Below are 17,398 nucleotides of genomic sequence, written 5' to 3' on the forward strand. Positions count from 1 at the left end.
AACCCACGGAAAATATGGAATTCGGCCCATCTATATGCACTGCTGCACCTGAGACACTCAGCACACATAATAAATCTGTCTTTGGAAACTTGCTCCTTTACAGTTTTGACATAGATAAATGACAAGTATTAAATCTTAAGGGAAAAGAACCAGCTGCTGTAGTTGTTGAATTACTGAGACTGAAGCCTCCAGGCCTACTGATTTGAAATATCAGGCAGAAGCCTCCCGGAAAAGGGTATAGGTGAGCTGGGAGAATGTCTCTGGTATTACCAACCCCCAGAAACTCAGGGCCACATCTAATATCTGAATCTGAACTTTGGAAGCCATTACCATAACCTTGGTATTCGATCAGTAAGAGGACATTTTTAGGGGTACGTATACCATGCTAAACCAATGGTTCAGAACTTGGATTGTCTAATGAAGTTTTTCTTTAGACAGAGCAGATACCTGCTGAAAGAGCAAAGACTAGTAACAGACATATTTGCTCACTGTTTAGCATGATAGCATTGGTAGGAGTCAAGGGTGACAATAGGGATAATTCTAGAGTGCCAGAGTCAAACATAGCTAGGAGATGATGTGTCCTTTCACCATGGTGTTCCTCTGCCCCAGAGTGCAGCTCTTTGAGGGGGGGCTTGGAATCTTTGTTTTTACATCCCCTGGTGCCCCCGCCCCAGTGCCCCCCAACCCCCACCATACATTATCTGGCATGGAGTGATGGCTCAGGGCACTTTTCAAAAGTTAAACTCGGCCAAGTGCAGTGGCTCACGCCTGTAATTCCAGCCCTTTGGGAGGCCAAGGCGGGTGGATCACGAGGTCAAGAGTTCTAGACCAGCCTGGCCAATATGGTGAAACCCCAGCTCTACTAAAAATACAAAAAATTAGCCGGGGGCAGTGATGCATGCCTGTAGTCCTAGTTACTCAGGAGGCTGAGGTGGGAGAATCACTTGAATCCCGGAGGCAGAGGTTGCAGTGAGCCGAGATTGTGCCACTGCACTTCAGCCTCGGTGACAGAGTGAGACTCCATCTCAAAAAAATAAATAAATAAATAAATCCAACTCCTTCCTTGTTTAGCAAGAAAACCGTGGCCCAGAGAATTTTGATGCTATCCTCAAAATCACACAGCTAACAAATAGTAATGCCGGGACCAGAACTGAGACCTCCTTACCCCGATGGGAGCTGATCTAGTCTATCACACTTGGAGAGAAAATTGGTGTCATTTTCTTTGAAGATTATATATAATCCATGTGGATAAAAAAGAATCTCATAGAATCTCAACAATGAGCTGCTGCCAAAATGTTGGCAGAATGAAAATGAGGAAGAGAATGGGGTCCAGGGCTGGGCCTAGCCAAGCAAGGGAAGGCTGAGAGTTGCTCAGACAAGGAAGCTGGCCTCTCAGCTCAGGGGGACCTGCTATGATCCCAACCAACACCCGAGGATGAGAGCTCTCTGCAGGAAGAGGACACCTACTTACAACATTGCTTAAGTGCTTCTTCTGAGGTGAGCACTCTTCTCCGAGATATATGTGGATTAATTCATTTCATCCTTATAACAAGCCTGTTAGAAGGGCACTATTATTAATTCCACTTGACTGAAACTGAGGAAAATCTGCCAGTGAGAGAGAGTCAGGCTTCAAGCCCGAGAGTCTGAACTCTCTCTTAGCCCTTGTTGCTCAGCTGCCTGTCTGGCCTGGGGAAGGGGAGTGCTCACTAGAAACAGGGGAGAGTCCTTCAGAAGAAGGAACGTCTGACTCCTCAGTGGCAGCAGGAGTACAGTGCCTGCTTTTGGAAAGGCCACTCCTGGGAGAGCCTCCCACCCACCCCGCCCCCTCCTGCTCTGTTCCTGGACTCCTCCTTTCCCTGGAGCCGCTGCCCAGACTCATCAGACTCGGGAGCTGGATGCAGATCCTTGCATACACCTCATTCCCTTGTCCCTCCAATGAAAAAGAGGCAGCATGGTGTGCTCCCAGAGCCCACAGCCCCTGGGCTTGGCTTCTCCCACTTACTGGCTGTGAACTTGGACAGCTCACTTAACACCCCCAGGCCTCAATCTCTTCATCCATAAACTGGACACCGGCAATGCTTCACAGGTGGCTGTAGTGAGTTACCATGCATGAAAGCATGTTGTAGATTGTTTAGTGTTAACCAACATTCAATCCCTTTCAGTTTATTTATAATGAGGATGAACTACTTGAGAGCTTGAGAGCATGGACTCTGGACCCAGACAGATAACAGGCAAGTTACTGTCTCAATTTCAGTTTCCATATCTGTCAAATGGGCATAATGTGCTGGTACCAGCTAGAGGGATGATGGAAGGCATATGCAAGATGATGCATGAAAAATAATAGTAAGACATTTATATGCCTTTAAATTAGTTAATATATAATAAGATCACTGAAAATCACCTGGTGTAGGTTGGTATTAATTCTTTTCAAACCAGGGAGAAAAAGATAATGCCTTGTAAAATACTTAGCTTTGTTTCTAGCACATGGTTTGTGCTCAATAAATACAGGCTACTAAGGTAATGTTGTCACTGGTGTTGTTATTGTTATCAGTAATAGTATGAACATAGAGGGGCTAGTGATTCCTATGCACGTTGGGACTGAGCAGCACTGCCTTGGGACTCAGCAGGACTCTGCCTTTCTCGGGCTGGACTTTATGCTGAATTCCCCATAGTCTCAAACCTTGCAGGGCTTGTTTTATGAACCTACAATCTATGCCATTGCACAAGACCCTGTGTTCAGAAGGGGCTGTTCTCAAAAAGGCTCCATGCTTGGTTTAATGCTCTGCTATTGCTGTCTTGAAATTCTTATTTTTCAGTAAGAGGCCCCACATTTTCATTTTGCACTGAGCCTGGCAAATGATGTAGCCAGTCCTGCTGCCTGCTACCCTGGGACCCTCTAGGACTGGTGCCTAGAATCTACCTGGACCCTGCCACCTTCCCTCCCTCAGCCTGATTCCACTTCCTACATCCTGAACACAGACACCATCTTGACACTGACTGCAGCTCTGGCAACCTTGTGAACTGAGGTACAATTTGGCAGTCAGACCACAAGGATTTGTCCTCCCAGAAGCTAGACTTGCTAGAACCATATCTGAATTGGCATACCTTTTCTTTTCTTGTAGGAATCACCTTCTTAGCATTTAAATGTGCTAGAATTATGCACAGTATTTTTAACTTGCCTCATCCCATTAAATTCTTCCTATAGCTGAGAAGGTATATATTATTTTTTTTGTTTTACAGAGAAGGAAACTCAAAAAGTTTAAATAGCATGCTTAAAATGAAATAACAAATCAGAAGTCACACCAGAATATAAACACATGTGTGTTCAAATCAACAGCCCTTGGGCTGTCCTATCTCATTGTACTCAGTGGTCTTTTTCGAGGTCTAAACTCAGTTCCCTCCCACCAGCAAACCTACCTGCTCAGGGACTGAGATCTCTGCACACTGTCCTCCCCACACCGTTTCTCTGGAGGTCCCTACTCTCCCAGGGTTAATGTAGGAGACATTCCACAGAAGCACACAAAGGCTCTATATATTAGGTCCTTGTGGCTGTGTGACAATGAAGCCACAAACTTGGTGTCTTAAAACAAGAGAAATGTATTCTTTCACAGTTTCAGAGCCCAGAAGTCTGAAATCAATATCACTGCCCTGAAATTAAGGTGTTGGCAGGGTCTTGCTCTCCCCTGGAGTCTCTTCCTCCAGCTTCTAACAGCTGCTGGCATTCCTTGGCTTGTGGCCATATCACTCCCATCTTCAAAGTTTACGTCTTTATGTCTCTGTCTGTGCCATCTTCCTGTGGCCTTCTCTATGTGAGTGTCAAATCTACCCCTGCCCCCTTCCAATAAGGATCATGTGATTGCTCTCAGGTCCCACCTGGACAATCCACATGATCTCTCCACGTCAAGATTCACCATCACATCTGCAAAGGCCCTTTTTAGCCACATCAAGTAATCACGGGTTCCAGGGATTAGGAGGTGAATATCTTTTGCGGGGGCGGGGAAGTTTTGCAGCCTACCAAAGTGGGCAGATATGCTAATAGCTGGGGGAGTTGGACAGAAAAGGAAAGGATTTCTCAGCCCTTTCAGAAGCATTCCTGAGCAGCCTCCAAGCAGCACCGCCTTCCCAAGAGAACTGGCTCCACTATACTTAGTCTGATCCTCTGAGGGAGGGACGGTTTGAGAAGAAAGAGGCAAGGAATCCCTGGATAAAGCCCTAAGGGCTAAAGAGCAAGAGACTGGATCTTCTAAGGAGAGCAGAATCGAAAGTTAAGCTGTCCTCAGGAGTTTCCGTATTCCTTTCTCACATGCTTTTTCCAGCTTTGCAGGTAAAATATGTGTAAAAACCATTGAATCTATTAAGAATTCTGCTCTGGGACCATTGTGTTTTCAAATAGTGGCTAATAAACCCTCTTCCTCCCATTCTCCTTTGAGGCTATTATTCTTTCCCCCCCTCTCATTACTCAGCTGGAAACCTTCTGTTTCTGCTTCCCCTCCTTATGCCTAGATTATCCCTCATCCTTCCATGTTGGGAAAATCACTCCCAACCCAGGAAACCCTGAGGGGCAGCATTCAGTCACGCTCAAAAGCTAAAAAGTACAGTAACTATTTCCTGAAAGAAGAGGGGCAAGCATGCCTACAAAACAGATGCTCTTGGAAAAGGCAAAAACCTCTGAGGAAAAGCCTCAGCTCATACCTGAATCTGTGCAGGAGGAGGCTCCTCTGATTAGCCGCACCTGGGCAGTGCCCCAGTTAGCTGGGGGCTGGGAGGGGTAGTTAAATTCAGGGCCTTTGATGGAACACAAAAGGAGGCACTGAAAACTGAGGCAAACTATGGAATGAACTTGTATATTATTTTATATATGCTCACACATCCAGAGTTGAGTATTACGCTGTGGCAGATGAGAGGTAAGGATTTAACCGCCAGCCCCTCCATATTAGACACTGGTGCAGCCTTAAATCAGGAGTGGCTGGGCAGGGTCTCATCTAATATTGCCCAGCTCTGTCATGTGATGCCCTCCCATTTGTTTCACCTTTGTTTTTGGGTCGGGATAACCTGGTCTTCCACATCCTGGCACCAGGGTGGACATACTTCCTGCTCATATTTGTTTCTTCAAAGAGCAGACTTTGTCAGCTAAGCTCCTGTTGTTCTCACTAAACGTGATCCTATTAGCTACTGCACTAGTTTGTGCGGGAATTTTACCCTTTCCGTGTCTAGAATGTGTCAGTCAGAGTTGGACCAGAGAAGCTGAACTAGTAGGAGAGATAGAGAGAGGTGCAAGGCGGTGGGGGTAGCGATAGAGAGAGAGATTAACAGAGCTTTTAGAGGTAATTGACCTCTGCATTGTGGGAGCTGGTTAAATAGTCCAGGTAAGACCATCTCTGTGTCTGATGGTGGCGCTTAAAGACCACAAGGCAGGCATCAGGAAGTGAGGATTATGAACAGGCTGGAATCCCACAGGCACAAGCTGGGACCTCACAAGGACAGGCTGGAACCTGCTATTCTTGTTGCCTCTGACCTTGGTGAAGAGGAAATCCTGCATAGACCAGACCCTCAACCCTGAGCTAAATACTCACACCTGGCCCAGCTATTGCTTCACACCAAGGAGGTGAGTCAGCAGGTTAACAACAGTGTGCATGTGCTACATGATGCCTCCCTTTTGCCCCCGAAAAATCTTTAGAGGGTCTCCTAGTTCACCCACCTTAACCAGAAACACATGCAAAGGGAATCCTTGCATGTCAGCAAGCAAATTGACACGTTACAAAGCCAGCACAATGTCTTAGGTCAAATGTCCCAGAAAACAGCTATGAGATGGAGCTGTACATGCAGGAGATTTACTGGGGTGTGTTCTTGGGAGTGAGGGAAGGGGGGTGGGATGGAGGGAGAAGGTGAGCTGAGAGGCAGTTGCAACAGGAACTGATTCTGTATGGAGCTGGGATGGCTTTCAGGGCTGTCTGGAAGGAAGGCAAGGCTGCCTCAGGGAAGAGTGCGTGACTTTGGGAGATAGGGGGCAATTTCCAAAGGGGCCTCAGCTGTGAGCTGTCAGCAGCCACTACTCCCAGCTGCTGGAGGAATGAGTGCCTCATTCCCAAAGCGGGGATCTGGACGTATATGACAGTATCCAATACAACCTGCTTCAACCTGCCTGTGATGAGTGTGGAACCTGCCTGTGATGAGTGTGGAAATTCTTTGCTGGAAGAGGGGTTTTTAGGCGGGTAGGAGGTGAATGATTCTCCCTGTTACTTGAAGTTCGTTTATTTGGTGGCTTTTTCCTAGTCCTCTGTTTCCAAATTTTTTCCCATCTACAATGGCTGGAGTAGAAATTTTCCACAGCTTCCCTGGTACATTTCTGTCCCCCTGCTTCATGCCTGCTACATATGATTACATGGATGTTCCTCCATACTTAGGCCTCCCTCAGAGAACCTGGATTTGGGGAATGTGGAATTCTAGCCAGTAGTATAAATTTTCTGAATTTCCTGCCAAGTGAGCTTGGAAAGCCAGGGCTGAGGCCACGCCTTCAGAAAGACTGCCTAAGAATCTCATTCCCTTTGGCCCACTTGGGGGTGAGGTGCGTCCGGCTCCACCCTCTAAGTCATGTTTTAGTAACAGTGCAGATCCATAAGTGACAGAAAATACCAGGTTGCCATTTTCTCATTTCCCAGAGCCATGAAACCACCTCTTACACATTACTATTCTTAAACATCCTCAAAGTAAAATTATCCTTAGAATTTGAGAGTCATACATGCATAAAAGTGTGGACAAGTACAGAAAATAAGTCCATCCTTCCAGCGCCTTCTATGGCAGTGAATGGCACCAGTCTCCATCTAGATGTACAACCCAGAATCCGAGGAGTCTTCTCAGCACCTCCCTCTCCTGCAGCCCCCATATTACAAAAGACTGTCAATCCTCCCTCTTAAAGAACTCCCCAGTTCTCCCTCCCACTTCTCTCCTTCCCCACTGCTGCCTCCCCGCCCTCAGACTGCCATGGCCCCTCCTCTGGGCCCCTGTAGTGGCCTCTAAATTTGTCTGCTGGCATCTTCTCCTACCCCCTTCCAATCTGTTCACCATTCCACAAATACAACAGAATAGTCTTTTTAAAATACAATTTTCATTTTGTATTTCCTGTCCTTAAATTCCTTCTCTGTCTTCCTACCTATTTCAGTCAGAATAAAAACTCAAATTTTAATGTGGTCCACAAGCCCCTACAACATTCTTCAAGGTCCTGCAAGGCCCCAGGCCTCATATTGGCCCTGGCTGCAGTTCACTGGCTGGGTTCCACCAACCTGGCCTTCTCTCAGTGCCTTCTCTGAGCCTCCCTTCTGTCATTTTCACACCCTTGCCTACTTAACAGCTGCTGCGGTTTAGTGGCTACTCGTGCAGACTCTGCAGTCAGACTGACAGGCTTTGAATCTCCAGCTGTATAGTACCCTCCTCTTTTTTTTCTTTTTTTTTAACTGTGTAGTCTTAGACACTTGGCAAAAGCTAACTGTATCTCAGTCTCCTCATCTGTGAAATGGAGGCAACAATAGAACCTTTAGCTAGACAAATAAATGACCCAACATTCACAGAGCACTTAGTGTGTGCTCAAAAATATTAGTTATGGTCATAACTCATCCTTCAGTTCTCAGCCCAAGCACTTCCTCAGGGAGGTCATCCTGGCAGGCCTTCTCTGAGCCAGGTCAGGGACCCCCCAGGTGTTCTCATAGCTTCCTGCCCCTTCCTTTCACAGCACATAGCATAGTGTGGTTCTGTCTGCCCTCTGCTCTAGGTCAGAACCCCCTTCAGGGCAGAAACACTGCCTGTTTGCTTGGTACATCCCCAGAACCTGCCCCATTTCTCAAAATAAACATTCCCTTTTCTGGTGCAGTTGGGAGGGTGTGGGTACAGAGTATGGCACATGCTTTCTGTCACCATATATGGAGGTGGAAAGTTGGGAGGCAACAGAAGACATCCAAGATGTATCGTGGGGAGGCCTCCTTGTGGCTGACAAACACTGTAGGAATGGTCCGCCCAGTTCTAGGGAGCCCTGGGAGAGGCATTAAATCAGCCCCCAGAATGTCCCCCAGATTGCTGTGCAAATCCATCTGGTGCCTCCTCACCCAGCCTGCAGACTTCAGAGTGGGACCCCAGAATTGTATCAGTGTTCCACTCATGGCAGGCAGCCCTTGCCCACCTACAGTAACTCCCGGTCTCATGAAGACACACCTGGCACGTCCAGCCTGGCTACAGAGTTATGTTGTTTTGATTTCCACGTCTCCATTACAGAGCACATCCACCAAGCATCAACACTCCTCTGCATCTGAACTACAGAAGAGCTGCAGCGATGCCTCTGTTATAGACTGGGGGGACTGAATTCAAGTCACAGCATTGCCATTAATTCTCTGTGTGACCTTTATTGGTCATTTCAACTCCATTATTCATTTTACTTCTTTGTAAAATGAAACATTGAAACAGATGACTTAGCTCCAGTAGAGTACTAGGCTACCCCTCAGAGGACCTTCTCCCCAGGACCCACCACACTGATCTCAGTTCTCAGTACCATGGGATCCTACTCAGCACACACACGTGATCGGACTGAGGGTGGACCCCTCACCCAAGCTGGTTCTTCACTCACAGAGACAGTTCTGTGGGGCTGAGTATCATAGCTATAGGTTAGGAGAAGCCAGGGCCAGACTGGTGCCCATACCAGGCAGAACCTTGCAGTAGGGGAGGTTAACTACAGGCCCTAGGGAAGGAACTGGTCTACCAAGAGAAGACTAGAGCAGAGGCGGGCACATGGCACCAAACAAAGAGAAAGAAGTCACCTGATGACCTTCAGTCTCTGTGAAGCCATTTGTAATTCCTCTATAATTGGGTGTCTGGACATTCCCCTCTGTCTCTTCACTTAAGGGGAGTTTAGATGGTTTCTATTCTCAGTAACCAAATGATTGTGGACTAAGGCATCTTCTCATATTGGATGTTAATTCAACAAAACCTCAACCAGTAAGAGTGCGATGATCATGACAGCTTTAACCTTCCCAAAGACCTTCTGTCTTCACCTACCTTGTTTTAAAGCCAAAGGCCCAGGAAAATTGATGCTGTAGGAAGGGTTTTCATTGTACAAAATGAGGAAACCAAGACCCTCATTTCCTCAAGAGAGGAAAACAGACTTAGTCAAAGCCACTCAGTGAGTTAGTGACAGTCAAGGTGAAAGCAAAGCTCTGCCTGCTCATTCCAGATCACATCTCCTGCTGTGCATCAGGGCCTCCTCTTTACCCTGGGTCCACTCTTCCCCTGGCCAGGGCTGTTACAAAGTCAGAGCTGTCTGCGGACTTCTGCATGGAACAGGATTTGTCCCTGGTCTGTTATATGTTCTGGAGAGTAACAAGATGGAGACCATGGAGATGCTGGTGTTGGGGACTTGGAGGTGGGCACCACGTGCAAGGGAAAGTTTTGCAGACACTGAACTGCAAAACAAGACGATAGCCACACAGGCCAGAGAGCTCAGCTCTGCCTCCAGGCATGGCCTGGGGGAACACCCACAGGTGAGGGGATGCCTCCCTGATGTGGAAATGGGGATTCACATTGACCAGCCTGAGACTGCTGCACTGGACTCCAGTCGCAGGAGATCCCCCCAGGACTACGGGCTGCACTGGAGAGAGGAGCCCAGCTGGGAAATCACCAGAAACCCCCACCTGAAAATCATAGAGCCTGGAGATGGTGGTGAGGCGATTTCTTAGTAATTATCCAAAGACCTTTTGTTCTATTAAATATAGCCTCAAGAGAAAAATAAAAGATAGAACTTTTTAAAGATGCCATTCCTATGAACAAAGTCATGTATTTGGAACAGATACAGATACACTGCAATAAAACATATCATTTTGAACCACTGTTATCTCTGTAGCCTCACTATCAGGCACAGGCATGGCACAGAACAGGTTCTTTACAGAAACAAATGAGTGCTTCTCTGAGCCTAGAACTAGTTTAACTTTAAACACTCTTATTATCCCATTTTATAGATGAGAAACTAAGGCTTTACAATCTGAGATCACACAGTTAATACATGTAGTCTGCAGCCAGGCTCCAGAAGCCTTGGCTTAAGTTTCAGGCTATATTTGATGGTCTCTTATCTTTGAACAGGACTAATGTAGGATGTGTAAGCTGGCAGAAGTCTGTAGAATTTCCTGAGGCCAGGGGATCTTGAAAGGGACCTGGCATCTAACCATACAGCATACAAATACAAACCTTGTAAAGATGTTTGTCTTGTCCACTCTTGCTGAGGGGCCTGAAACATGTTTTTCACCAGAGTCTGGACCTTTTCTGTTTGTTTGTTTGTTTGTTTGTTTTTGGCTGTCCTGTGTATGAAAGAGCAAGGGACAGAGTCAGGGACACCTGGATCATATTCTGGGTGCAGGTCTCTTCCCTTCTCTGGACTTCAGGTTCCTGCCCCCACACCCGCCCCCGACCTTAAGATACAGGTAGATGAGATGGCCTTTCCTGTCTCCTCTCACAGTCTCTATTTTCAAATGACTCTCATGGTTCATCTAAATTCTACCCACAGAGAAGCTTATTTAAGCTTCAGGTTGAATATTTCAGCAGCTGGCACATGGTAGGCCCTATTAAATGTCCAGAGTGATTTAAGTGATGCCTTGGGCGTCTAGAATTTCTCACCATATCTGTGTCCATTCCTATAATTTCCTCACACTCAATGAGCCACGTGGACTGTTGTAAAGCCTATGGTTTATGAAAAATAGTTCAGGGCTCAAATCCCAACCAGGGGGGCACAAAATCCCTGGGAGGAAGAGCCCGGAATGTCACTGAGGCTGGCAAAGAGACAGTGTGAAATAAAACTAGACCAACCTCACTCATAAATATAAATGTGCAAATTCTAGACAAAATGCCAGGAAATTGAATTCAACAGTATATTAAAAGAATAATTTACCATAGCCAAATAGGGTTTACCGAAGAATGCAAAGCTGTTTTAATATTAGTAAATCTGTTTATAGAACATACCAATGGGTCAAATAAGAGAAACCATATGATTATCTCAAGAGGAGAAGGAAAATCACTTATGAAGATTCAAAATCAATTCCTAAAGCGAACTTTCTTTAAAATACTAGAACTAAATGGTACAAGTGGACAGTGATGGGAATGTTTTTAGTGGGAGGGCATTCTGCATCTGAAGGTTTTCCAATGTTTGGGAAATTCCCTGCTGTCTGAGTTTGGGTGGGAGGCAGAGCCATCTTTCACTGTAGAAATGGAAGAAAGGCCAGGTGCTCACTGTTCTGGGTATATGCCCCCTCCTTGCGGCAACAGTGAGGCATTTAGCGTAAGCTCAGATTGGGGAGCAAAAAAGCCAAGCAGCAGAGAATCTTTTTTGGCAGTTCCAGTAATAGCAGCAACATCTGTTTCCAGGGACACAGTGATAGAAGCATAAGTAGCTGTATCCGGGCTCTGGGGAGCAGCAGAGTTGGTGTTTCGAGATGTGGCATCCCATGGTCAAAGATGGCGGCAGCCATTCCCCTGTGTTCCATGTCATGACCTGCACTGTGGTGCCAGCTGCCCAGGAACCCTTTGTTCCTGACTTCCTGGTGATTCTCTGAACCATCCAGAATCCTGCCAATAAATTTATTTTTTGCTTAAATCAGCCAGAATCAGTTTCTGTTGCTGGCAACTAAGAAATCTTAAAGATGCAGAAGGTTATTTCTTTAACATAATAAAGAATGTCTTATTTTTTAAAACCTGTGGCCAGAAAAAATACATAAATAATGTCATTCCTATTAAAACAAACAACAAAACAATAATTTTTGTTGACTGCATATCTCTTTTTTAAAAGTCAGGTTTACTGAGGTCCAATTTGCACACAATAAAATTTATTCACTTAAACTGAACAATTTGATAATTTCAGCAAATAAATGCAGTCATTGAAGCACTACGATATTCAATACATAGAGTATCCATCACCCCAAAAATTTCTCGCAAGCTCCTTTATAGTTAATGTCCTCTTCCACCCCAGCTCTGGAAACCACTGATCTGATTTCTCTCTATACAATTTGGCCTCCTCCAGAATGCCATATAAATAAAATCAGATGGCAGCCTTCTGAGTCCTGCTTCTTTCACTCAGCAAACTGTGTTTTGAGATTCATCCATGTTGTTGCATGAATGATATTTCATTGTATTAATGTTCCAAAATTTGTTTATTCCGTGATTGATGAATATTTGTATTGTTTTCAGTTTGGGATTAGTATCAATAAATCTGCTATAAACATTTCTGTATAGATTTTTGTATAAACACAAATTTTTTTCTTGGGTAAATATCTAAAAGTAGGAATGCTGGGTCATATTAAACAAATGTTTAACTTTATAAAAAACTGTCAAATTATTTTCCAAAGTGGCTGTGCTGTTCTGCATTCCCACCAACACTTTCTGTGAGTTACAGTTGTTCTGAATCCTCACCAGCACTTGCTATTATCAGTTTTTAAATTTTAACCATCTAGTGGATGTATAGTGATATCTTGGTTTGACTTTAATTTTTATTTTTCTAATAATTGATGATTTTGAGCATCTTCTCATGTGTCTACTTCCCACCAATACATCTTTTTTTGGTGAAGTATATGTTTAAACTGTTCACTTATTTATTTATTTGGCTATTTGTCTTCCTTTTACTGAGTCGTAAGGATTCCTTATATATCCTGAATATAAGTTCTTTGTCAAATTTGTGTTTTGAAAATAGTTTCTTCCAGTCTGTGGCTTGTCTTTTCATTTTCTTAAGAGTGTCTTTCAAAAAGCCAAAGTTTCCATTTTGATAAAATTCAATTTATCAATGTTTCAGTTTCATTCAATTTATCATTCTTTCATGATTTTTGCTTTTTCTGTCATATCTAAAAAACATGTTACTGAACCCAAGGACACAAAGATTTTTTTATCTTACACTTTCTTGTAAAAGCTTTATAGTTTTAGCACCCACATTTAGTCTATGATTCATTTTAAGTTAATTTTTTTACATAGAATGAGAAAAGTGTCAATGTTCATTTTGTTTGCATAGGAATGTAAAAATTTTCCAGAACATTATTGTTATTTAACATCATTATAGAAGTTCTGGTTGGAATAATGAGATACAAAACATAAGTAAGATGTATAGTTATTGGAAAGGAAGAGAAAAACTATCATTATTTATAGTCAATATGGTTTTGTATCCAAGAAGCTCAAGAGAATCTACTGAAAACACATAGAATTAATAAGAATTCAAGAAGATGATTGATTACAGAATAAACATGCAAAAATCAATAACTTTTTAGTATACTAACAGTAATTATTTAAGGAATATAAGAGAAAAGAATCCCATGCACAATAACAGTGAAGACTTAAATGCCTGTAAGAGAAAATAAAAGAGAAAGAGAAAGAAAGTGCAAGGCCTAGATAATGAAAACCAGGACATTTTGTTGAGGACATAAAAGAAGTTAACTAAATATAAATGTGTCAATATCTTATATGCAAAAACTCAATTATATAAAGATGTTAATTTTCCCAAATGAACTTATAATATTGGAATTTTCTGGGGAACATGACAAAATGATTCTAAACTTCATCTGGAAGTATGAACAGGAAAGAATCACTGAAAAAGTGCATTGAAGAGCAGCAAGGGGGACCAGATATGAAAAGTATTTTATAAAGATATCATAATGAAAATATTGTGTTAACGACCCAAAATCAAATAGATGAATCAATATGCTAGAATGGCTAAATTAGTCTGAATCAGAACATGATATGTATGAAAACTTTATATATGATGACTGAAACATCACTAACCAGTTAGGATCAGGATTTATTGCAGGGTAGCAAGAATGGAAGAAAGGAGACCAGTTCACAGGCTATCAGAATAGTCCAAGAGAAATATAACGGCAGAGAACTTCTCCGGGTTCCTAACCCAAAGCTGTTCCATGGCCCTCAGGCAAGTAGAACCACCCTCTGGGGAGCCGGACATCCCAGGCTGGTGGGCAGGTGTACAGAGGGGATGGAGTACATCCAGGGCCCTCAACAACAAAGTTGAAATCTATCCCAGCTGGCAAAGGAAAAAGACATAAAGGGCCTTTGGCCATTTCCACAGATGGAGCAACAAAGGGTGAATTGGAGCTGAGAGGTAATATGTTGATAACTGACACAGGATGCAAGTGCCAAACCACACTTCCCAAACACGTTCAGTTCTGAACACATCTGCTAACATCCCAATGGCCAAAGCAAGTCACCTAAACAGGTTCACAATCAGTTGGGTTGGAAAGTATGGTCTGCAGAGAGATGGGGAGGAGGATGAGTATCTGGCAAACAATAATCTCAGTGATCACAGAAATAGTACTAGTGGAATGTGATGTGCCAGTGTGTTGAAAGGGAAGGTAAAGAATTGGGAGGATGCTATAGCTTGGAGGTTTGTCCCCTAAACCTCATGTTGAAATTGAATCCCCAATGTTAGAGGTGGGGGCTAATGGGTGGTGTGTGAGTCCTGGGGGCAGATCCCTCATGAATAGCTTGGTGCTGCCCTAGCATTAATGAATGAATTCTCTATTAGTTCCTGGCTTGTGAAAAAGAGCCTGACACTGGCTCTCTCTCTTGCTTCCTCTTTTGCTATGTGATCTCTGCACAGGCTGGCTCCACTTCACCTTCCATCACCACTGGAAGCAGCCTTAAGCCCTCACCAGAAGTAGATGCTGGCGCCATGCTTCCTGTACAGCCTGCAGAGCCATGAGCCAAAGAAACCCTTTTTCTTCATAAATTACCCAGCCTCAGGTGTTCCTTTATAGTAATACTAAACAGAATAAGACAAATGTGTTTTAGAGTTGAGATACAAGCAAGCCCCTGGGTGGATGACAATGCTATTTACTAATGTTGGAAGGACTGGAGGATGAACAGGTTTGCTGGGTAAATCAAAAGCTTTGTTTTGGATTTGTTAAACATTAACATCTAGGAGAATATATCAAATAGGCAGTAGACATGAGTCTGACTCAAAGGCCATGTCTAGAAACATAAGCATGATAATCACCAGCCTACAGAAAGTGTTTTATGCCATGGATCTGCTCAAGGTCACCTGGGGAAAGAGTGTAGCTAGAGCATCAGAACTTTCCAAAAATAGAGCCCTGGGCACTTCAATATTTCCATAACAGATCAGGGAGAAGGATTCCTAAGTGTTGTGGAAGAGTACCAGGAGAGTGTGGTGTGACTGGAGCCAAGAGAAAAGGGTTTGAAAGAGGGAGTGCCAAACTGAGTGCATCACTGCTGGGAATTTGCATAAGATGAGAACAGAGACGGGGCTGTTGGTGACCCTGGCAAAAGCTTCATAGGAGACCAACTCTACAAAGCACTGTGCTAGGTGCTAGAGATAAAGAGAGGAGGAAGATACATTTCTTGCCCTTTAGGAAATAGCAGTCTGGTGAGGAAGGCAGACATGTGAATAAATCATTGCAATACAGTGTGATAAATCTTGTAATAGAAAAATGTTTTCCTAAATGTGTTCCACTAAACACTATTTGAGGGAGATGTTAATCAGAGCTCTAGAAACAAAGTGTCCTAAGGCCAAATAAACTTAGCAAGTGCCACAGACTAATCCCCACTTCAGAAGACTCCCAGGACACACTAATATTTTAAAGGTTCTGAGAAATTCTGGAGTAGAAATGTATGACTAACTTTGTTTCATGGTTAAATAAGAAAAGATTTAAGTGGAAGATTTTATGTTTTGGCATATCAGTTAACATCCTCCAGACAAGAACAGTTTTTTTCTGAACTCCAGTTTGGGAAGCACTTAAATAATGTATGAATGGGTTGGGGGATCCCTGGGGGCAGCTCTATATTTTTGCTTGGAGAAATCAGAAGCAGTTACCTGGTAGGAGAAGCTGTTGGAGTCAGCAGCCTGCCTAGGGCTGAAACCTGTTCCTCCCAGATCAAGAGTCCAGGAACTTTATGATGACTTTCTAATGAGTCGAATGTCCTGTAATACCACATGTGGGCCACATGACCAAGCTGATAGACAAGCGGGAAACACCCACCCTCTAATGCATGTGGCACTGCTGCCAAGAGGGAGATGGAAGGAATACCAGAAGACAGGAGGAGAGACGAAGGGAGAATAAAGCTCTTTCCAAATCCAAGGAGGCAAGACCCTGAAGGAAACTGGAAGGAAGCCTCTTTGTAATGATGTGTAAGACTTGCTTTGTTAACATCCTCAGAACAGAAGGAAAAGATGTGGCTTCTCTCCAAAACATTTTCATCACCAGAAAGTCTGGCAGCAAAATCTATAGAAGTTGCAAGTCTCTTTAATGCAGAAGGCTACACAATGCTTTGGAAAACAAATAAAATACAGATTATTAGGTCTGCAAGCACCCTGAGAGCTCACAGGGCCTAGAGGAATCAGCTGAGGGCCAGAAAGAATAAGTAACTTGCTCGGGTCTCCTCACCAACAGGACTGGAGCTGGGACTGAGAGCTATCATGCTGCAGGGCCAACTGCAGAGCTCTTGGTGCTATGTGCTGGGCTCAGGAATCCAACATGTTGTCCCTTGGGATCTTCTCTGCACACCCAGGTCTTGTCTGGCACCCCCAGGAGTTATGGAGAAGCAACATCAGTTCCATGGTAGAAGCAGCCACAACTGAGAGAGAAATAAAAACACTGAAGCTGGCAGGGTGGTCTAAGGGGCAGACTCTCTCACCCCAGGAATGAAGGAGCTGGGTTTCCCCTCCATGTGCCCTGGATCCTGGGGCCCAGCATCACGGAGAATGGGAACAACTGCCCCAGGACCCTCAGTGACCCTGTACCACAAGACACAGTGGCTGAGCTCATAAACCTGCATTCCCTGGACAACCACTCACATGTTGCAGCCAAGTTGAGAGGTGTGGCTTCTCATTAATTTGCCTATTTCCCCAGAGGTAGAAAAGTTAGGGAAAATTAAATCACCAGTTGAATCCTCAGCAGTTTCAGGTCTTCTTCAATTTTTCCCTGACAACTAAGGCACTAGAGGCAGCAGAGACCCCATTAATACTTCACTGCACAAACGCATGCTGCTAAACAAAAATCAATTTGTTAGTCCATTCACAGGTGTTTTCAGAAGGGTCATCCTCAGGCAGGTAGGGAGTACAAAGAGAGTGAGGCAGTGGGGTTCACACTCATACCTACTAGTGGGGAATAAGAGAAAGACCCCTTCCTGGCAGAACAGGGGCATGATGGTGAGGAGCCTGCCAGGAGGTTGAGAGGTGCAAGTCACAATGTCCAGAGGCCGTGGTAAGCCCAGGCATGGCTGGAACAGATGCCAGAACCTGGTGGGCTGTGGCAATGGGAGTCCAGAGAGTAGAAGGCACTCCAGGAAGATGGTTCTGGTTGAGGGTGAGGACCTAGAGTTGAGCACAGGGAGAGTGAGGCAGAAGTCTCGACTTTTGGGCTGAGAT

At 44.4% G+C, this 17,398-nt stretch overlaps 1 long non-coding RNA gene across 1 annotated transcript in view; it reads right to left on the bottom strand.

The window, feature by feature from the left end:
* The window catches only part of LOC135967056 (uncharacterized), a 64,967-nt gene extending 54,634 nt beyond the window's left edge, over positions 1-10,333 (bottom strand). The window contains exon 1 of the long non-coding RNA XR_010580883.2: positions 10,222-10,333. This is a non-coding gene — a long non-coding RNA (uncharacterized lncRNA). The remainder of the gene's footprint in view (positions 1-10,221) is intronic.
* Between the last annotated feature and the right edge of the window lie 7,065 nt (positions 10,334-17,398).

The sequence above is a fragment of the Macaca fascicularis genome, chromosome 14, assembly GCF_037993035.2.
Source record: "Macaca fascicularis isolate 582-1 chromosome 14, T2T-MFA8v1.1".
Classification (NCBI taxonomy): Eukaryota; Metazoa; Chordata; class Mammalia; order Primates; family Cercopithecidae; genus Macaca; species Macaca fascicularis.